Source organism: Parasteatoda tepidariorum, chromosome 4 (genome assembly GCF_043381705.1).
Source record: "Parasteatoda tepidariorum isolate YZ-2023 chromosome 4, CAS_Ptep_4.0, whole genome shotgun sequence".
Classification (NCBI taxonomy): domain Eukaryota; kingdom Metazoa; phylum Arthropoda; class Arachnida; order Araneae; family Theridiidae; genus Parasteatoda; species Parasteatoda tepidariorum.
The window spans coordinates 67,829,473-67,852,842 of record NC_092207.1 but is presented as its reverse complement, the minus strand read 5'-3'; the positions used below and the strand labels follow the sequence as shown (position 1 = coordinate 67,852,842).

The 23,370-nt window shown below is 30.0% G+C and overlaps 2 long non-coding RNA genes across 2 annotated transcripts in view; one reads left to right on the top strand and one right to left on the bottom strand.

The window, feature by feature from the left end:
- LOC122270098 (uncharacterized) overlaps window positions 1-2,812 on the top strand; it is a 21,329-nt gene extending 18,517 nt beyond the window's left edge. The window contains exon 2 of the long non-coding RNA XR_006225601.2: window positions 2,740-2,812. This is a non-coding gene — a long non-coding RNA (uncharacterized lncRNA). The remainder of the gene's footprint in view (window positions 1-2,739) is intronic.
- Window positions 1-23,370, bottom strand: part of LOC139425381 (uncharacterized) — a 144,566-nt gene that overhangs the window by 96,374 nt on the left and 24,822 nt on the right. Inside the window, exon 2 of the long non-coding RNA XR_011636620.1 lies at window positions 12,199-12,329. This is a non-coding gene — a long non-coding RNA (uncharacterized lncRNA). The remainder of the gene's footprint in view (window positions 1-12,198; window positions 12,330-23,370) is intronic.

Below are 23,370 nucleotides of genomic sequence, written 5' to 3'. Positions count from 1 at the left end.
AGAATTCTTTGCCGACTGTTTTCTCTATGAATGAAGAAAATAAAGTAAATATTTAACTGTTGTGAAAAGAATCTTATTTAGTTGTACAAAGTACTTTAGCCAAAGTTTGGGAGCCACGTAAGAGAATTATATATATTAGATCAGAAACACATCATTAAAAGGCAGAATGCTTTGGAGTTTTCAAAACAAAGCAAACGTTGCCACCGACGGAAAAGAAATGCAGCCAAAATTTGGGAGCCACGTAAGAGAATTATATATAATAGAATAGATTACTGAAATTTTTTGCATGGAATTATCTTTGGATAGACGAATTTTATAATTATGTGCAAAATTTCTTCAATTCGCTTAAAAAGTTTCTGAGAGATGACAAAATACGCAAAAAGTGAAATTAACATTAAGGGGTCCAAACTTTTGATCGCTTTCCAGACAAAAATATAGGGACTTTATTTCCCAGATTGCACTAACTATATTTTGGAGGTTAGAACTCTGAATACATCACAAACAAGATATGTTTACTCAAAGAAAGTTTTAGTCTTATTTCATAACTTAAAATATCGTCTGCACTAATTAATTAGCATATTTAAGGTCACCCGCTTGAACCATTAAGAATGAGTCCTAGAGCGTGAAGATCCGATTTTTAGATGAAAAGATATTTAGAATGGTCCATTTTTTTTGTGTGCACTGTAGGTACAAAGCGTTAACAAAAATGAAACGCCCTGAATAAACTTTACTCCTTCTAATCCTAGAGGATCTCTGCGCCAAAATGGTCCCAGTAGTTTACCAACAGGAAAGTAAAAAATGGCGAAATCAAGTTTCTTATCTCAGAAATATCACTGGCTACACTGCACAAGGCTTCCTTTTTCTGCCGAAACAATGAGGCCGACTTGTTTATTACCTCGACGTTCTACAACTCTATCTGGCTTCTGTACTGTAGTCGATCCTGTCTCAACCATGCTCTAGATTTCGTGAAGCTGGAATTAATAACACTCCTTTTAACTCCACAATTTGTAGAAAAATTTGTTAATGTTAAAGCTTCCAGCTCTTGACAACCTTGTTGTTTGAGGGATTCTGAAAACTGGATCACTTTCAACACTGGATGAACATCTTTTAATGAATGCCGTGAACAAATCTGTGTCTGCAATCTTCATTTTCTTCCTCGACGAAGGCATTTCTGAAGAAATAGCTGCAGCAAATTGATATGATAGAAGTCGAACTTCTTTCGGTGAAAGTTCTAAATAAATTTCAGACGCTTGCATTTATATATACATTGAACTAATTCACTTTATGTTCTATCACTGAAAATTCGACAATTTTTAATGTATCAAATAAAAAGATACTGCAATGATCCGTATTGCGTGGTTATTCTAGAATTATTTTTTGGCTAGTGTTCGGTAATGCCTTGATTCTTTCCAGCTATAATAATTGAAGTCCCGCAGTGAACTGATCGTTAAGACACGGTTCCCAGCAGATCACCGAAGTCAAGCATCACTGGCTACGGTCAGTGTGCGGGTGGGTGACCACTTGGATCAGTCTGCGTAGGGACCGAGGGTGTGCGGTATTGGTCCTCGTTAAACTGTGCTACCGTAAAGTGCTCGACTTCGCACGCAGGTCGTCGGGCTACCGAAGCGGGGGTGCCATCCCCTCCGCAGAGTATCAAAATTGTGATGGCATGTCTTCGGATCATCCTCCAGGGATGTTTCCCAGACCGTCGCCAATAACCCGTTGTGCAGCTCTAGTGCGACGTAAATTAACAACAACAACTATAATAATTGAAGTATTATTTAGCACAACGCTTCTAACAACTTTGTTAGCCTGACATTTTTTGCTTCAACCATCGCCACTTTGTTGTTTTCTTTGTAAGGGCTGGATTTCATAAGAATCTATTGCTTTGGAACAGATCAATTACGGAAAAAAATAGCTAAAGGTGCAGTCTTTCAAAAGTGTTGTCTGCTATTAGAGGCACAATAAAAAAATAATTGGTAGATAAAAAAAAATATTCATCTGCCTAAATATTCGTTTTTGAATTGTTATAATAGCCAAGACGTTAACATTCACTCACTATCAGCTTTAACAATAGAATACATTAGCAAATAATACTTAAGTTCCATGCGAACTCTATCAGCGAAGATACAAAACATGTGACAACCAAAACGTGTGATTTCCAGTCCCGTGTTCCCCTACTTAAATTTCTGTAGTGACATACACTCTTGAGTTGTAATCTTCGAGTAAATCTATAATACTTTAAAAAAGTCTCAATAATTCCGAGAAAAGGAGAAATTTTTGTAATACCTACAATTATTTAAAACAGGATTAGAAGACTAATAAATTACTACTAGCAATGTAGAGAAGACTCCTTTTCGTGCACAATATCTGTTTTACAAATATGTGTAGGTGATTGATATTAGATTTTGCATAGCGTTTTCTAAAGGTTAACGGTAAAATTAACCTTATTTTCTATCTCTCTTATACTTATTTGAAGCATTAACGAAATGTGGTAACACGAAAAACAAGTATTCACATCTATGACGAAATTTTTTACATTATTTTCATTTGTTCGTATCTGTTTAATTCAAAATTGTTTTCCTTATCAACGATTAAAAATTTAAGAAAAATTTATCAATTTCTTAGAAAGAAAAAAATATTTTAAAAAAGTCTTTCGACGCTCATAAAAAAATTAAGCTGTTTATAATTAGTTCTATTACTTTTCAAGATTCAAATTTTATTATTTTTCTTTTTCAGGTCAATTTCTTAGAAGAACACAGATGACTGGCGACTTTAAAAAAAGATTTCGAAGATAAAATTGTTGATGTTGTTTTCTATTCATTCATTTTCGCATTTAATTTATTGTTTATTCATTCAATACTATTAACTCATTCATTTTAATAGTACATAGTATAATACATAGTATAATACGTAGTAGTCATTATAGTACAGTGTATAGCATATAGTTTTTGACACATTCGAAGTTTAGTAAAAAATTATTCTATTTGTATTATTAAAATGTGTATAGAAATAGGCATAAGTGACGCAACTTAATGTCCTAGAGCAGTGATTCTCAACCAATGTGCCGCGGCACTTTTGTGTGCCGCCAAATTCTTAAATTGTGCCGCCTAATATTAGAAATGATACAAAAAAAAAAAAAATTTAATACTTTTTTTTATTACGAGTAAAGTCTAAATTAAAGAAAAGTGTGTGTGTGTATATATATATATATATATATACTTTTTATAATTTTTTCCAGGCTTTAAGCGCGTGAACATTTTGTCGGCGATTGTCTTGTCTCTGGCAATTAAAAAAATAATGAAATCAGTAGAAAATTTATTGACTATTAAAATTATTAATTAACAAAAGAAAGAAAGCTAAATATTAACTTTCAAACGGAAATAAAAGCTAATCATTAAAGCAAGCTACGCAATAATTAGTTATAAAAGCAAATTAACAAAGGATAACTAACAAAAAAATAAGCTAACAATTTGATAATTAGCAAAAAAAAAACTAGATGACAAGAAATCACAAAAAAATAACAGTTAATAACTATAGAAAACAAGTTAACAATTAATAACTAGCAAAAAAAATAAATAACTGTTACTAACTAATAAAAAATTAGTCGGAAGAAATAATTAATCTCTAAATAAATAAGCTTTTGTAGTACATATTATTTTATTTCACATTCAAAATTATTATCACAAACTATTTAACACAGTGTATTATAGGTTAGTAAACAACTCTTAAACTAATTTTCTTCATTGTGTGCCGTCAAATTTCGAAATCGTTAAAAGTGTGCCGGCACAAAAAAAAGGTTGAGAACCACTGTCCTAGAGACATACTTCATTCCTTTTCCCCTCTAATTGCTATAAATTTTCTAACTGTTCGTAAGTTTTAATATGTGCAATTGTATTCTAAAATATTAAACTAAAGTAAATAAATGATAATGAAATGGTAATAACCGAAAAAACTGAATGATAATAAAAACAATAAATTATAAACAGAAAGATAATAAAATTATTGTATGTTTAAGCAAATAAAATGACTAATGGTAAACTAAACTAAATATTGTAAACTGAAATAAAATATATGATATCATATATAAATATCATAAGACATAATGTCATATGACATACTATAATATACATAAATATCATATATCATATATTAATATTATAAAGGAAAAGAGAAAAGAGACATTAACGGAAAAATTAAGAAAAATAATTATAAGTTTCATTTATTGTAAAAAAATAAGTTAAAAAAATCATAAAATAGGTTAAAAATGTATTGGAAACATGGAAAAAAATATAAAAATTTATGAAAAAAGAAGACGAAGAATTATTAAACTAAAATATTTTTAAAAAATATTTAAAATTTTCAAAATATTTAAAAGAAATTAAAATACCGGAATCCAAAATATAAAAAAGGTATAATCTTGTCATCAGCGCAAACGATTATATCCGTAAAAAAGAGTGTTTTCTAATATTGCATTAATATAGTCAAAGCAAAATATATTAATACAACAATTGGGAAAGTTAAACGAAAGTAAAACATATTAAGTGAAATATGCAAAATAAAACATATAAAGCAAAAAATAGAAAATAAAATTCAAGGAAAATACTGAATAAAATATAAAGTGTAATATATAAAGCGTACTTACGCTTACCGACATCTTAAAAAAATGGTTTAAAATATTTTCTTATCAAGTTTACCAAATTAAAAAAATATGAAAATCGAAGCGTAAATAGAGTATACAGAGCTCATATTATGGAGCGTTCTTACTGAAGAACAGAAGCGCGTTTGGTTTATTAGTTACCTCAGTTAAGTCTGAAATTATCCTCCATTTAATCTTCAATTTTTATATTTTGTAATCTGGCAAACTTGTTACGAAAATTTTTTAAATCGTTTTCGAAAGATGCCGGTAAAATTATGTACATTTGAATTCGCTATTCACTTTATATATTTCATTTTGTATTTTATTCTGTATTTTACTTGTATTTCATTTTCTATTTTTTGCTGGATATGTTTTATCTGGTATTTTTTACTTTGTATGTTCTATCTTAGTTTCAGTTTTTTTGGGTGCTCCTCACACTATTGTGTAAATAAATGTTGCTATATTGATGCAATATTAGAAAGCACTCTTTATTACGGATATAATCGTGCGAGCTGATGACGAGATTATATCTTTCCCTAATTTCGTTTTCCTACTTTTTTAACACACACACACACACACACATATATATATATATATATATCGANTTTGCAAATTGGAGCCTTTGGAAATTGCAGCCTTTATTTCTAAACCGAGCTGGTATCTATCGATAAAAAGTTGACTGGGCTTCAAATCGCTATTAAACTCTTAATCGGAAAGTTCGAAAATCGGACCGTCACAAAAAAATGGACCACCCTAAATAACTTTAGATTTAATAAACGGATCTTCACGTTCTAAGACTCATTCTTAATGGTTCGAAAAAGTGGTCTCAAATATGCTAATTAATTAGAGCACACGATATTTTAAGTTCGATATTGTACTTTCTCTGAATAAACATATATTTTTTTCGATGGCTCCGGATTTCGGACTCCCAAAATATAGGGGGTAGTCGCAATCTGGGAACTATGATCCCCATTGTTTGATCAGGAGAGTGATCTTAAGTTTAGACCCTTTAATGTTAATTTTAATTCTTGCGCATTTTAGCATGTCTCGGAAACTTTTTAAGGAAATTGACACTTTTGCTCAGTTATAAAATTCGTCTATCCAAAGATAAATTTCATGTAAAAAAATAAATTTCAGTAAATATTTATTGTTTTGTTAATAAATTTCGAAAAAATTTTGAACTGTAAAGTATACAAAATTTACGTCATTTTAAAGTATGAAATTAAATTTTAAAAAATTGAGAGAAATCGGTTGAATAGTTCCTAAAAAATTGAATTTTAAAGAAGCCGTATATTTGCTTTAGAAATCGAATTTTAAAAATACGACTTCTTTAAAAACCAATTTCTCAGGAACTATCCAACCGATTTCCTTTAAATTTTTAGTTTTCCATGTAAAATTGCATATATTAAAATGCCGTAAAAATTGTATACCTTACTTTTCAAAATGTTTTCGAGAGTTACTTAATAAAATAATAAATATTTACTGAAATTTTTTGCATGGAATTACCTTTGGATAAACGAATTTTATAATTATGTGCAAAATTTTTTCAATTCGCTTAAAAAGTTTCTGAGAGATGGCAAAATACGCAAAAAGTGAAATTAACATTAAGGGTTCCAAACTTTGGATCGCTTTCCAGACAAAAATATAGGGACTTTATTTCCCAGATTGCACTACCCCCTATATTTTGAGGGTCAGAAATCTGAATACATCGCAAACAAGATATGTTTATTCAAAGAAAGTTCATTTTTAGTCTGATTTCATAACTTAAAATATCGTCTGCACTAATTAATTAGCATATTAAAGGTCACCCACTCGAACCATTAAGAATGAGTCCTGGAACGTGAAGATCCGATCTTTAGATTAAAAGATATTTAGAATGGTTCTTTTTTTTGGTGCACTGTACGTACAATGCGTAAACAAAAATGAGACGCCCTGAATAAATTTTATTCCTTCTAAACCTAGAGGACGTCTGCGCCAAAATGGTCCCAGTAGTTTACCAGCAGGAAAGTTAAAAATGGCGTAATCAAGTTTCTTATCACAGAAATATCACTGGCTACTCTGGACAAGGTTTCCTTTTTCTGCCGAAACAATGAGGCTGATTTGTTTATTACCTCGACGTTCTACAACTCTATCTGGCTTCTGTACTGTAGTCAATCCAGTCTCAACCATGCTCTAGATTTCGTGAAGCTGGAATTTATAACACTCCTTTAAAGTCCACAATTTGTAGAAAAATTTGTCAATGTTAAAGCTTCCAGCTCTTGACAACCTTGTTGTTTAAGGGGTTCTGAAAACTGAATCACTTTCAACACTGGATGAACATCTTTTAATGAATGCCGTGAACAAATCTGTGACTGCAATCTTCATTTTCCTCCACGACGAAGGCTTTTCTGAAGAATTAACTGCAGCAAATTAATATGATAGAAGTCGAACTTCTTTTGGTGAAAGTTCCAAATAAATTTCAGAGCTTGCATTTATATATATATTGAACTAATTCACTTTCCGTTCTATCACCGAAAAGTCGGCGATTTTTAATGTATCAGATAAAAAGATACTGCAATGATCCGTATCGCGTACTTATTCTGGAATTGTTTTTTGACCAGTGTTCGGTGATGCCTTGATTCTTTGCAGCTAAAATAATTGAAGTATTATTTAGCACAACGCGTCTAACTACTTTGTTAGCCTAACATCAGGAGCTTTTTTGCTTCAACCATCGCCACTTTGTTGTTTTCGTTGTAAAGGCTGGATTTCATAAGAATCTATTCCTTTGGAGCAGATCAATTACGTATAAAATAACTAGAGGTACAGTCTTTCAAAAGTGTTTTCTGCTATTAGAGGCACAATAAAAAAATAATTCGTAGATAAAAAAATTATAAATTCATCTGCCTAAATATTTGTTTTTGAATTGTTATAATAGCCAAGACGTTAACATTCACTCACTATCAGCTTTGACAATTGAATACATTAGCAAATAATACTTAAGTTCCATGCGAACTCTATCAGCGAAGACATGTGACAACCAAACCGTGTGATTTCCAATCTCGTGTTCTCCTACTTAAATTTCAGTCGTGACAAACAATCCTGAATTGTAATCTTTGAGAAAATCTATAATAATTTTAAAAAGTCTCAATAATTACGGGAAAGTGAGGAATTTTTGTAATACCTACAATTATTTAAAACAAGATTAGAAAACTAATAAATTACTAGCAATAGACTACTTTTCGTTAACAATATCTGCTTTACAAATATGTGTAGGCAATTGGCATTAGAATTTGCATAGCGTTTTTTATAGGTTAAGCGTAAAATTAACCTTATTTTCTATCCCTTACCACAGTGTTTCCCAAACTTATGAATTTTGTGTACCCTTTCTAAATTTTTCGTAACGCTGAGTACCACTAATGCAAAATGAATGTATTTTTTACTGTAAAAAAAATTCCCAAAAGTTAGAAATCACAACTGGCTGTTGATACCCCTAATTATTAACTGTTAACTCTGTAAAAAATAGCCAATAGAAAAATACGTAATCGTAAATTTTCAAGGCTAGCTTTGTTTTTAAATAAAATTTTGTGAAATTTTCGTTTGTTGCAAGATATTTCGCATAAGAACGCGTACCCCCGCTAAACTGTTCCTGTACCCCTAGGGGTACACGGAACACACTTTGGGAAACACTGCCTTACCAATACTGCGATTTGTAGGGAAGCTTTCACTCGTACGTTATGCAGATAAAACACCGTTTTCGAAAAACCTTAAAAAAATCTCTCTTATACTTGTTTGAAGTATTAACGAAATACGGTAACACAAAAAACAAATATTCACATCTATGAAGAAATTTTTTACATTATTTTTATTTGTTCGTATCTGTTTAATTCAAAATTCTTTTCCTTATCAACGATTAAAAATTTAAGAAAAATTTACCCATTTCTTAGAAGAAAAAAATATTTTAAAAAAATCTTTCGACTTTCATAAAAAAATTAAGCTGTTTATAATTAGTTCTATTACTTTTCAAGATTCAAATTTTATTATTTTTCTTTTTCAGGTCAATTTCTTAGAAGAACACAGATGACTGGCGACTTTAAAAAAAGATTTCGAAGATAAAATTGTTGATGTTGTTTTCTGTTCATTCATTTACGCATTTAATTTATTGTTTATTCATTCAATACTATCAACTCATTCATTTTAATAGTACATAGTATAATACGTAGTAGTCATTATAGTATAGTGTATAGCATATAGTTTTTGACACATTCGAAGTTCAGTAAAAAATTATTCTATTTGTATTATTAAAATGTGTATAGAAATAGGTATAAGAGTCCTAGAGCCATACTTCATTCATTTTCAACTCTAATTGCTAAAAATTTTCTAACTCTTCGTAAGTTTTACTATGTGCAATTGTATTCTAAAATATTAAACTAAAGTAAATAAATGGTAATGAAATGGTAATAACCAAAAAAAACTAAATTATAATAAAAACAATAAATTATAAACAGAAAGATAATAAAATTACTGCACGTTCAAACAAATTAAATGACTAATGGTAAACTAAACTATATATTGTAAACTGAAATAAATTATATGATATCATATCGCTGGTTCTAAGTTAAAACGACAATTCTGCACTAACTTTTCATGTTATTTGAACGGAAAGTGAGAACAGAAGTGTCATTTTAAATTTGAACCAGCGATATATAAATATCATAAGACGAAGGAAAAGAGACATTAACGAAAAAATTAAGAAAAATAATTATAAGTTTCATTTATTTCACTGCAAGTAAAAAAAACTCATAAAATAGGTTAAAAATGTAGTGGAAACATGGAAAAAAATATATAAATTTATGGAAAAAAAACAAAGAATTATTAAACTAAAATACTTTTAAAAAATATTAAAAACTTTCAAAATATTTTTAAAAATTTAAAGTACTGGAAACCAAAATATGAAAAAGTTATAATCTTGTCATCAGCTCAAACGATTATATCAGTTAAAAAGAGTGCTTTCTAATATTGTATTAATATAGTCAAAGCAAAGTATATTAATACAATAAGTAAAATATACAAAATAGAACATATCAAGCAAAAATGGAAAATAAAATCCAAGGAAAATACAGAATAAAATACAAAGTGTAATATATAAAGCGTGTAACAAATTCTAATGCTTACCGGCATCTTAAAAAAATGGTGTAAAATATTTTCTTAACAAGTTTGCCAAATTAAAAAATATGAAAATCGAAGCGTAAATAGAGGATAACGGGCTCATTTCATGGAGCGTTCTTACTGAAGTACAGAAGCGCGTTCGATTTGTTAGTTACCTTAGTTAAGCCCGAAATTATCCTATTTAATCTTCAATTTTCATATTTTGCAATCTGGAAAACTTGTTAAGAAACTTTTTTTAATCGTTTTCGAAAGATACCGGTAAAAGTATGTACATCTGAATTCGCTATTCGCTTTATATATTACATTTTGTATTTTATTCCGTATTTAGGGGCAAAGGGCACGAATTTAGAACTTTAACCTTGGTGAATAGAAACAATACGTGACTTTATAATTTTGTGTAAACCTGCACGAAGTTCACTGGGTCTGAGAAGAGTAACTGCGAATCGACCTTCACCCTACTTCACAGTGCCGCAGGAAGTAAACACAAGGCTGTTGTTCTTCAGCTTAGTCAACATAACAAATGTATGCAAACAAAAAAAAAACCGCAGAAGGACAACACCTGATGAGCACATAGAAGATGTACAACACACCTTCATCTGATTCCATTATAACAACTTTTAAGATCTGTATTTTTTAGTTACGAAATCACAAGGTTGAAGTAATTATTCTGCAGTTCCTACTTTAAACTTGACAGTTAGTGGAATATTTTTTCATTTGAGTGAACCAAAATATTATTCTAATATACAATAAGCAGAATCATTATTTCATTTAAATAATGTACGGTTATAATAGTACGGTTTCGAATGAAATTCTTAACTAGAAAAATTAATTGGAAAATTTCGTTTTAAGGAAATATCAATACAGTCAAATTTTCATTTTAGTGGTATATTATCTGCATAATTTAGTGTGTATTAATAGTATCACTAAAAGTATATGATTACGAGCAGGAGAGGAGATTTTAATATTGAGTAGTGAAACCTTGCATACATATTCAAAACAATACGTTAAAATTTGCTCAACATCTTAGATAAACGTCATGAATAAAATAATGCTTAACACAACTAACTTTGCTTTCAAAGAATAAGCAGAACTACTCAAAATTAAAAAAAAATTCTAAAAGGATGAGTTCTAAGTTAATAAATGTTAGTGTGCCTAACTTAAAACGAAACTTTAATTTCAAAAAGTAGATTATTAATTATGTTATTTTCGTAAAATTGAGATTAATGAGTCCCGCATCCTGTTTTCAATCATTTGCCAACGCTAACGACTTATCCACAACGACTTATTTCTAAGTTTTATTACAAATGACAAAAATTTTATTAAATCAGCATAATGCAAAAATGTTTAGATTCCATACTTCAAATAGACTTCAATAATTTTAAAATTAAGCTATAAAAATCTACCATAATCAGTTAAGTTTCTTCTCATAACTTGCAGTTTTACACTGTGACGAATGCCGGGACAGTTTGGTTGGCAGGGGCGCTGGACTCAGGTTTGTGAGAACGGGAGCCCGCATCCAGCCAGCCGAAGACTACCGGTGTAGTAATTGGTGACTGGTGTTAACCAAATCTGTCGTGTCACAAAGTCCCCCCATATTCCCATAATCTGAATCAATCTCCATGATCCTAATTACAATCTGTGAATGAATGAATGACTGTATGAATGCAGAAATGTTTAGAATCTATACTTCAAGTAAGCCTCAAAAATTATAAGATTAAACTATAAAGAGCTACCATAATCTGTTAAGTCTGTCTCTTAACTATATTGCAATTTTACATTGTGTCAGAGGCCGGGATAGCTTGGTTGACAGGATGCTGAACTCACGTTCGTAAAAACTGGAGTTTGAATCCAGCCGGCCCCTAGACTCTACGTGTAGTAAATGGTAACTGGTACGCGCCAAATCTGTCGGGTCACAAAGTCCTCCATGATCTCAATTACGATCTGTAGATGATTGAATGGATGTATGAATGGGTCCGCTCTATTAACGGGTGTGGCATAAGGTGTATTCTTAGCCAGAGATGGCACCACTGGAAAACAAGAACAATCGCGCCCCCAATGCCTTAATGGCCTACAACAAAAACAACAACGTGACAAAGCTTGATATGCATATAATTTTTCAAACAACATTATCACTTGCCGAACGAATATATTTTGATATATTTTAATAAATTTATGTATTTTTAAAATACCTTATTTTATTCAACAATCTATTAAGTACATCAATAGTCAATAAAATATCTTTTAAGCATATTTTTACTCAAAATAAAAATAAAATTTTTTAACCACACTTAATATAAACACCGTGTCCTAAGGTAAACCATAACTACTATTCATTTCGAAACAATTATATATTATGTTTAAAAAGAAACAATAATATTCGTTGTGGTCCAAATACTTAGAACAAAACTAATTACCTTTGATTCCATGGATGCAAAAGAAAACTGTAATTATATTCTAAGGTTAAATATTCTTGAAAAAAATTTAAGTAATGTGCCTGGGTGTTCTTGAGCATCTCTTTCAAAGCCATTACTGTCATAATACTTGTCTGTAAAGGACAAAGAGCTTTGTGTTATGCAAGGGAATCACATCTAACCACTTTACATGTAAATATAATTAGTTCTTTCACTTACATTGCAGAGGATTTTTTTCTTAAAATCTTTTTAGCATAGCACTTGAAAAGGGATTTAATAGATAAAGAATAAATGAGTCTACTATTTGAGTTAGTTATTTTAAAGAATAAAAATAAAATGAATGTTTAAAATATCATTTTTAACACTTTGAAACTTTTGTACATTTCGTATTTTTGCTGCATCTTTTCCATAACAAAACTCAATGAAGTCTACAATAAATCTGCACAAAACAGTTTAACTGAATTAATGTAGGACTTTAATATTATACTGATTTAAAACTCTTTAACTCCCAACTAAATACTTCGTTACTAAAATCATTTGTAATAGTTTGCACAAGTCAAAGCATTATTTGCAAAATAATCTTCCTTTTAATATCAGATTTCATAGTTTTTAAGTGTTCCTTATTTTTTTATACCTTTTCAATTAAACTTTTGGAAAAATTGGCTAATTTTACAATATTCTTGCACTCAAAAATTTTCGGATGCAACTCCGAATTTACTACAACAGGTTTAATTTCAAACAAAATAAAAACAAACAATCATTTTTGAAAAATAATGTCGTGATTGATTCTTTTTTATCATCTAAAATAAATAAAAACATTCACTTTAGACTTCTTAATAAATATTAACTTTAATTTCAAATTACTTCAAGCACAATATTTCAACTGTCATTTTGTTTTAGATTACTATTAGAAACTTCTAAATAGCAACGCATCTTTCGAAACATAAGTTTGCTTATAACGTGTTTTATGTAAAAGACTTTATGTTAAATATAACAACTTAATGTTAAATATTTAAAGTTTCAGTCTTAAAAAAATTTATATTGTTTTTTTTTTCATCAGAATATCAAATAATTAAAATAACATTACCATATTTCCTTATATTAACAAAATAAATATATAAATATAAACTATTTATAAGTAATAATTAATTTATGAAATAAAATAAGAGAAATAAAGTAGAAATGTATAATAAAAATTCTAGGAAATTACAGTTTTTTTAATAATGAGCAATAACAAAATCAATTAATTTTCAATTTACTTTCTAAGCAGCTTATATTTTAAATAGTGGGACATTAATTCATTATTCCGCAGTTTTTACACTAGAAAATTATAACCAAATACTCAATTATCAAATTAAATAACCATTGGAGCCGTGGTGGCTCAGAGCATAGGATCTAAGTCTCACAATGAGGTAAACCGGTTTCGAATCATAACAATGGTCGGTCGATACGAATTACGCCCCCGGCTCGCACCGACCACAGTGTTGACGTAAAATATCCTCAGTGGTAGACGGATCATGGGTTAGAGTCCCCTTGCCTTGTCGTACTCAACCATTATTATCATCTAAAAGAGGTAAAAGGGCAACATTAAGTCACCCATCACTGCCCAAAAGTGTGTTTGAGTCACCCATTAGGCGTTCAGCTCGTTTGAATCCGTATTCTCCTATCAAGCCACCTTCTCCACCAAGACCGCCATTGTCTGATACACTTACGAGATGCACTTCTCCAACAGATACAGACACAGTCTATTCAGCCTCCTTTCACAACTCTGCCTACAATAGAAGTAACATAGCTGAGTCTTGTTCTCCAGAAATACGTAACTCATCTAGTCAAACATTTGCATCAAAGCTTCAAAAGCATAATTGTTCAGCAAACGGACGCATTCCACGAATGTAATGACGCAGTTAAAATGATCAAAAACCTCTTCAATCAGCCACGACAAGAAGACGCTCAAAATTCTAGTCAATTAAAAAATCTTGAACAACAGATCAAGATCATATCCGAACAACTAACTGAAAGGAAGAGTCCTCGAAGTAGTCCCACTTACAGCGAAGTGCAAAAGAAACCACGCCCACCTGCCCCTATCATCATCTCATCTCCACAGACGATGGCAATATTCCAGACGACATCATGAAAATCATCAATGACTCAAACGCAAAGCCAGTGGTGAAAAAGTGTTCAAATCAAAAAAACTAGTAGCGATAAAATTCCACAACTAAGAAGACAAGGATAAACTGACAAACAGCATACAAAACAAACTCCAGTTCCGGGACTAACAACAATGACTCCAACGGGACAAACAACAATGACTTATAATCCTAAACGTACCAGCACAATTTGAAGGAAAAGACATCGCCACCGTTCTCCAAAGAAATAGTGATTCACCAAACAACACTGATGTTATTCAATACGTGAAATTCATCCCTCACAAGAGAGCAACTGACAAACATCACATAATAGCCAATGTATCTCACAAACTTGCAACTCATCTAGTTAAAACAAGAACCATCTTTATAGGGATTAATAGATGTATCATCAAGAAAAGGATTCTTCTAAAAAGATGTTCCTGGTATCAGAGACTCGATCACCAAACCAGCCAATGCTTAGCAGTTTCAGCTACTTGAGCTAATTGTGGCAGCGAACATCATACTAATGATTGTAAATCTGACCATCATCATTGCATCAATTGTTGGCATTCCAACACATACTTTGGCACAAATCACAATCCTCATTATCCAGCTTACGCAGCAGATTGTCCCAACTATCGACATACTCTCTCACTCCTCAGATCAAACTCCATTGACAATTAAACTTATCCTCCTTTCGGAACATTGCCAAATTTACCGACTCTCTGATACTTTAAATTCAAACTTTTATGTTCTCCCATGACTTTAAAAGGAAAAAAAACTCATTTTTCTACCTACTCTAAATTTTCACAAAGCTCATTTTATGTGTAACAAAATTTTCCATCTACATCTTCTTAGAAAACTCTCCATGCTATTGTCTATTGCTATAACTGTCATTTCACTTTATAATGTTTTCCACCTGTATTGTTCAAATTACTTATTTCATATTGTACTTTCTATTTTATAAGCCATTTTTTAATGTATTTATCAAAATTTTCAATAAAAACCTGCTTTCCGGACTCGTCCCTAGGCTGGGGTGGAGCCGGACCAGTAGCCAAGCTTTGGGCTACATGTTAAAGGGTCCATGACGACCTAGGAACATGTCCAAATCTTGGAGGAAGAAGAAAAAAGTCCCCTTGCCGCCAGACTAACCGTGGGAGGTTTCCTCTCCATGTAACGTAAATGAGAGTTAGTTCCCTCAAAAAGACCTTCACGAAGGCAAATTTCTCCCAATACTTGATCCAGGAGTTCCCTTGTCTTCTGGATTGGATTCAAAATGACAAGGCTACGGAGTTGAACATTAGTTGNCATGATCAGTCTACCACTGAGGATATTTTAGATCAGCACTGTGGTTGGTGCAGAATTCGTATCTACCATTCCTCCCTGGAATTCGAACCCAGTCTACCTCATTGGAAGGTGAACGCTCTGTCACTTGAGCCATCACGGCTCTAAATACTCAAATTTCCGAATCGAAGTACATGATATGATAGTCATCTATCATACACAGGACCTATGCTAAGCATTCGCCAAACCTGGCCAAATGCGATAAAATTGTAAATTTGGGGAATAAAATCGTGTTTGGGTGAAAATAGTGGCGAATGATTTTTTCCACTTTCAAGAAAAATATATATATTTAACTTGATCCTCAAAATTGTTTCAAAATGAATTTTTCTAAACAAATCAATATTTTTAATTCGATTGCAGGAATTTTCCGCATAACCAATTAGAATTGGGTCCGAATAATGTAAGCCTGAAACAAATTATCTTGAAATTGTTTCCGATGGGAAAAAAACTGATCATAACAAATTGTTAAGATGTGCATTTTGCGAAGTTTTTCTAAAATTGGTGAATACTTTTGATATTTGGCTAATTTACTGGCTAATAATTTGAAGTCCTTAACACGAACCACCCTGATACATAAATTAAATAGGACCACACGAGTTTCGAAGCATACTCGGAGACACATAGGAGAACGTCGCATGACCCCCATCCCGAACATTCAAAGTTTTCTTTTCTTTTTTAAAAGGCTCATGGGTCAGCTGTATAAATTTAAATGATTTATTTATTCTGCTATGAGTCTTTGAATAAAGGCATTTTTTAGCATTAAAAATAACTTATGAATTGCTTCTTGTTGTACGAATTCCTCAAACGTTCTAAAAATATAACTCAATATTTTCTTACACAAAATATTCTATTTACATGTAAAGATAAACCAGAAATTATGGTTTTTAAAATTACAGTCCTCTTTCCACACATTTAGCGAAGAATATAAAACTGATTGGCAAATTTAACCTAATAAATGGTTTTTATGCCATACTCTAAAGTATCAAGATCATAAAATTTTACTTCATATTATAAAACCATATTTTATAGTAAATTTTACCAAAATCATAGCTAAAGAGCTCCAGTAAAGATTACCTAGCGTTTTGGTATTCTCATACAGTCAAAAATGCGATAAATTCTACCATATTTAGGAATATTTGACCATACTATTTTTTATCAGTGCATATTCTTTCACTAAAAAAATACAATCGCATTATACAGCGCGCAAAAAAATAAACGGCCCACACTTTTGATCAAATGATCGGATCTTCATCTTCTAGGACTTACTTTTAATGGTTCGTGGGGATGACCTCAATTATGCTAATCAATAAGCGCAATCAAAAGTAAATATTTATTATTTTTTATTATTTCATTTAGTATTATTCGAAAAAATTTTGATTTGTAAAGTATACAATTTTTTGCATAATTTTAAAGTACGTAATTTTACATGGCAAAATACAAAATTCGACCGAAATAGGTTAATAGTTCCTGAGAAATCGAATTTTAAAACTTCGAATGTTTTAAAATTCGATTTCTCAGAACCTATTCGAACTATTTCTATAAAATTTTGAATTTTGCCATGTAAAATAACAGACTTCAATATGACGCAGAAAATTTTGTACCTTACAATTCAACTCTTTTACGATTATTTTAATATAAAATAATAAAATATAATGAAAATAATAAAATATAATGATTATTTAAAAAAAAAAAATTTCTTTCATGGAATTATCTTTGGACAAACGAATTTTATAATTGTGTCCAAAGAATTTTCAAATCGCTTAAAAAATTCTCGAGATATAGCAAAATACTTAGAAAATCAAATTAACATTAAGAGGTCCAAACTTTGGGACCATATTTCCCAGATCGCGTCTACCTACTATATTTTGGGGTCAGAAATCCAAATCCGTTGAAAAAAAGACATGTTTATACAGAAATAATACGTTATTGTGTCTGATTTCGTAACTTAAAATATCGTCTGCACTAATTAGTTAACATTTCTGAAGTCACCCTCGTAAATCATTAAAATTGATACCTAGAACGTGAAGATCTGATCATTAGATCAAAAGTTATTCAGGATGGTCCGTTTTTGCTCACTGTAAAAATTATCATTGAATAAAATGATTCCTTTGTTAACTTGTTATATCACGATCATCTATAAATTTAAATCAAGTTTAATATAAATAGTAACATTTAACAACACTTACTTTAATACACGTGTGTGTAAACACGTGCATTAAGACATTTACGACAATTCTTAGGATTAAGGAGGATAATTTTGTTTTATTTTAATAACCTTTATTTTTAATTGCATATATTGTGTGATTTATGTTTATGATTGATACAGAAAACTAAAATTCTCCTGGAAGTTGAGGAAAAAACGTAAACGAGACTTATCAATAAGATTCAAGGCCAAACAATCTTTACTTTCCTTTCCTCCAGTTGATGGCATTGTTTTCAATGAATTGACAACGGCTGATCTGGTTAGATAGATCTTTAATTTAATCTGACGTGATATAATGAATACTTCCATTAATTTAGAGTAATTGAGTGAATGAATACTTTCGTTTTCCTCTTCGCCCTGGCTAATAAACAAAACTTCCTTTTGAAGTAATTAAGATCAAAAGAAAACAGATGCTCAATTGCTTCTCCAATAAAGAATTCTCTGCGACAATTTAATTGTTCTAAAGATTTCGTGGGTGATACGATTCCTAGCAACGACATAATTTTGAAAAATAAGGGCCCACACTAAGCCACCTCGCCAATTGTGATAAAATCTTAAATTTGGCAAATAAAATTGTGTTTTGGTGAAAGTATTAGCGAATAATTTTTCCACCGGAAAGAAAAATAAATATTAAATCTATCCTTAAAATTACGTCAAAATGGATTTTTTCTAAACAAATGAGTATTTTCTATTCGATAACAGTAATTTTCGGTAGATGCGCCGCATAACCGATTAGAATTGGTTCCAAATAATATAAGTCAGAAACAAATTACCGTAAAATAGCTTTCTATGGGAAATAATTAATCACAAAAAAATTTTAAGATTTGCATTTATCGAAGACTTTAGAAAATTAGCGAATACTTTTGATATTAGGCTAATTTACTGGATAATGATATGAAATCCTTAGTACGGCTTCTGCTTATGTAAACAGTTTCATAAGTTTTCTTTGCTTAGGATTATTGTAAATACTTTAGTTCTGCGAGATTAATAATGAAATTTAATTTTTAAATTTATTTTTTACCTTTAAACGTCATCAAATTACAACGTACGAATTTCATGAAAATAGAATAAATTTATATTGAAAACGAGTAAAATACCATTGAAGTCAACGATATTCAAAATATATTGTTAGTAGTTACTGCATTTAATTAGTTAAAGCAATTTTAAAATAAATAGTAATTCAATTTTCTTTCTGCTTTCAAAACACAACTGTACTATTTCGATGGTTAAATAATTACAGTCAAATATTTCAATCAAGAAAAAAATATATCCTTTGTGATGTTAATAGTAACTAAGATATGAAGCATATGAAATCAAAAATGTTCACAAAAAAACCAATGACGTATTTTACTTATTCTTATTATTATTTGAATGTCATTTTTAGATATTAAACCTTGCTTTTGATTTTCTGATTTACTTCTTCTTGCTTTACTGAAAAGAAAACTAAAGGTCTTTGTATCTAAGAAATAGAGGTTTTAGATCAAAAAGTATGACGTAAATCGCATGAAAAAATAAAGCTTCATGGTAGATGCATTTGATGTGAACATAGAAGATTGACAACTGGAAAATAAAAGTTACGAGCATAATTCTACCCTGAAAACTTTCCTTGTTGTCCTTTGAACTTATGCAAACTTTACGCATGTCAAAGAAGCATTATTTCGTTCACCGTGAATTTGCATTTGTTTTTCTTTCTTTTTGTGTATTTTAAAAATGCAATCTTGATGAATGTCAAGTTCATGAATGTTAAGAAGAAAAGCTTCTTATTAAAGATCCGCGTTGCTGTCATTCACATGGGCAAAAGTATTCTATCTTTGCAAAATAATATATTAGAGGCATGCATAATTGCATGATGTATTCTTAAATGGAATTTATTTATAGATATTTACCAGTACCCTTGCGAGAATAGGAATTAAACTTTTTTAGCAACTAATAAAACTCTATATTCTTATTTCCTGGAAAAACATTTTAAAATTGCCTAAAAAATTTTGTTCTGAAAGAACTGTACTGCTGGAAAAAAATATGCAACTTTGAAAGTGCCTTTAAATCAAAGTTAGCTCCAAATCTGTTTCACTTAAAAAAATTGCATCGAACTTATAGTAAAAGAACTTTTTTGTTGTCAACACTGCGCACGGGCAGCTTTTACTTCCAAGACAAAATAGTACCCATCGATCTGAAGCTAGGTGGGCTTCAAGCCGTCACTGGGAATTGAACCCCAGTTATTTGAAATGGCAGTGCAATGTATGACTAAAGTTTATCAAAAGCAATAATGATTTCATTTTAAAATGTTTTGTTTTCATCCAAAAAATTTTAAACAAAATTTTAAATTTTCAAAAAAATGGCAAAATTTTCGGGAAGACTCGTGTTTCAGAAGCTAAGAACAATACAAGATTCAAAACGAAAAATTTTACATTTGTCATTGTTAAATGGGAGTAGGAGTAGCAAAATAGATGCATAATGCACCACTGCTCTTATAAACTAAATCGATGCAGGAAAAACAAATTAAAACACTAAAAGGTACTGAGAACAATTTTACGCTAAAGAACAAAAGCAAAACAAATTACGGTTAATAAGCCGACGCTTTTTTTTATTACCTTTCAAATGGGATGATGAAGCTGGTTTTAAACAAGGAACTAGAAGTGCTTCTGAAATTTTTATGTCAGCAATAAAATTAAGTACAAGCGCACTTGAAATAAAACCAGAACAACAGTCCAAAGCTTTTTCCATTTAAACAGATTATTTTGCCAAATTTAAAATAAATAAATAAATAATGTAAAATTTTAACAAAACAGAATTTTTCTTGAAATAGTTAAGTTCATGCAAAGTCAAGAAAAACAAACTTCTATTCAACATATTAGTATCTTTATTTTAAAGCACATTATTTAATTCCTTACTTAGCTTAAACTACGATAGCGAAATATTAATGTGAAAATAATTGTTTTGAAATAAATGTGCTTTTATTATCAACTAATTTTTTTCAATTGTAAAACTTTAAAAAAGAATTTAAAAAATGTTTTAAATCGTACAATATTAAGAGCCAAATTTTCAATATTACATTTTGAAAGTTTTTAAACGATAAACTTTTCAGCTGCAAATTATCAATCCACATTATGAATCAGAAAATAATCAGATTAGAATCTGATTTAATTAACTTTATTTTAACAGACAGTAATTTTATAATCAAATCATTTATGATTTTCTTTTTAACTCCTTAAGGGTAGGTGGTAGGGCATCCATCAATAATGGTAAAACTGACCTTTTTCGATGTACCTTTTCTAAGAAACTACTTATGATATCTCTTTGAAATTTTTTGGGGATATTTGAGATTATATCAGTTGTATGCTGTGATAATGATTAACAGGAACAGGTTAACAGGAACTCTTTTTGAGTTATGAAAGAATTTTGATGAAACATCTTAAAAAACTAAAAGTTCTCAATTCATAATTTTGTAAAAAATTTTCCGCTAAAGATATGTATTAACAGCTATCACATCATAAACATGTATGTTTGAACATGTTTATACAGTGTAACAATTATCACAGTGTAAACCGTAAACATGTTCTTTATATATTTCAGCACATTTTACACCAGATATCTGTAAAAAGGGGGGGAAAAGAAAAATAAAAGAAAAAAACGCGAATCTTTGACGTTTTATGGGTAGAGGGGAAGTTCAATTCCTGATCCTTAAGTTTTGTTTTATGCAACTTGGGTGGATAAAATCATTTTCTTACTGAAATATTTATTTATTTATAGCAATGAATTGATACAATGACTTTCTACACTGAACATACAACGATTCTAAAATCAAAGAGCATTAGTAATTTGAATTCAATAGATATAAGTGTAACTTTTAGTAAATTAAACTAGTAAATGAGCTTTAAGATCAGAAATCGCAAATAAAGTTTTGATGCTTCGCTACAATGCTATAGGCTTTATATGCTTATTTTTTATAGTTGAGATTCTGTATTCAAACATTCTGGGATTTTAACATGTCCTAGCCAGTATCTAATAACATTTTGTGCATACCGAATTTGCGGGACGAAAAAGGTTCAAGTTTTAATGTAGAAATGAAGACTTAGAATATTTTAAACTCAATGTAAAACTTGTTCTAATTAATTCAAATAATAGTTTTTTTTTTAAAAAAAAAAGTGTTATCAGATGTTGAACGTAACCGAAATAAATCTCAAATAAGAAATTGCATAGAAAAATCAGTGGAGTAAGAATCATAACTTTTCTCATTCAAACATTGTTGTTAACAGGAAAATAACCAGCACTGTCTTTTATTCATCTTGAAATAATACATCGATAGTATACTACTAAGTATCACGTGATTGCTGATTAATGAAAGCAGTAGTTTAAACTAATGTTAAAGGTTCAGGTTCGGTGCTATCTAGATCACCCTTTCTTTAAGATGCCTTTAAAAATATTGATTTTGAAAGAAGGTTTTATTTACCTATGAAAAGTTTCTCAACCTTTTTTGTTAGAAAAAAATATGTTTTTTAAGAAAGCATAATCTCTATCTATTATCTATTTACAGGAATTCAAAAACTGCAAAAGATAAATTAAAAGCGAAATAATCGTATGAAGATTTAGAAATATTAACAAAAATTCAAAATTTGACGAACTCCTGCGCGGTATACATAAAATTAAAATAAACTTAATAGCCTAATCCACTTACCCGGTGCCTTAAATGACATTATGAAGAGATTTTTTCACATTTTATTAGTTAAAAACATATGCTGTCTATACAAAATAATATACATAAATTATGTATGTACAGGGAGCAAAAAAAAAGCGAAACACCTTTTTCAACGCTTTACCTAATGATAGGATTCTCAATCTCAAAGGATCAATGAGGTTGTAATCTGGAAAATATGGTCCCAATAGTTTGGTCAGGCGGAGATCTTTCTAATCGAATGGAAACAATTCTGCACACAATTATAAAATCCGCTGAACCAAAGTAACCCCACACAAAATATAAATTTCAATAATTATTTATAATGTTTTATTATTTTATTTTATGGGAGTCGAAAATTTTCTTAATAGCAAATGTATACAGACTTTTATATCATTTAAATGAATGTAATTTTATGCGGCACAATACAAAATTTGAACGAAGTATGTCGAAAAATTCCTGATAATTAGAATTTTAAAGAAGTCAAATATTAAAATCATAATATTAAAATCTTTAAGATAATGTAAAAATTTTAACAGCTTGCAACTTAAAATTTGCACATCTTGCAATTTTAAATTTTTGTGACATTAAATAAATTAAATAAAAAAAAATATTTTTTGACTGGAACTATCTTTGGATAAACGAATTTTACAACTGTGTGTAAAAATATTCAATTCACTGAAAAAAGTCTCAAAATACAGCAAAAAATAAGCGTAAAGTAAAAATGAGCAAAAAGTAAAATTAACATCAAGGGTCTTAAGTTTGACACTCTCATAGCCAAACTATGGGGAGCATAATTCCCCGATAGCCGCTAACCCTATATTCTGCGG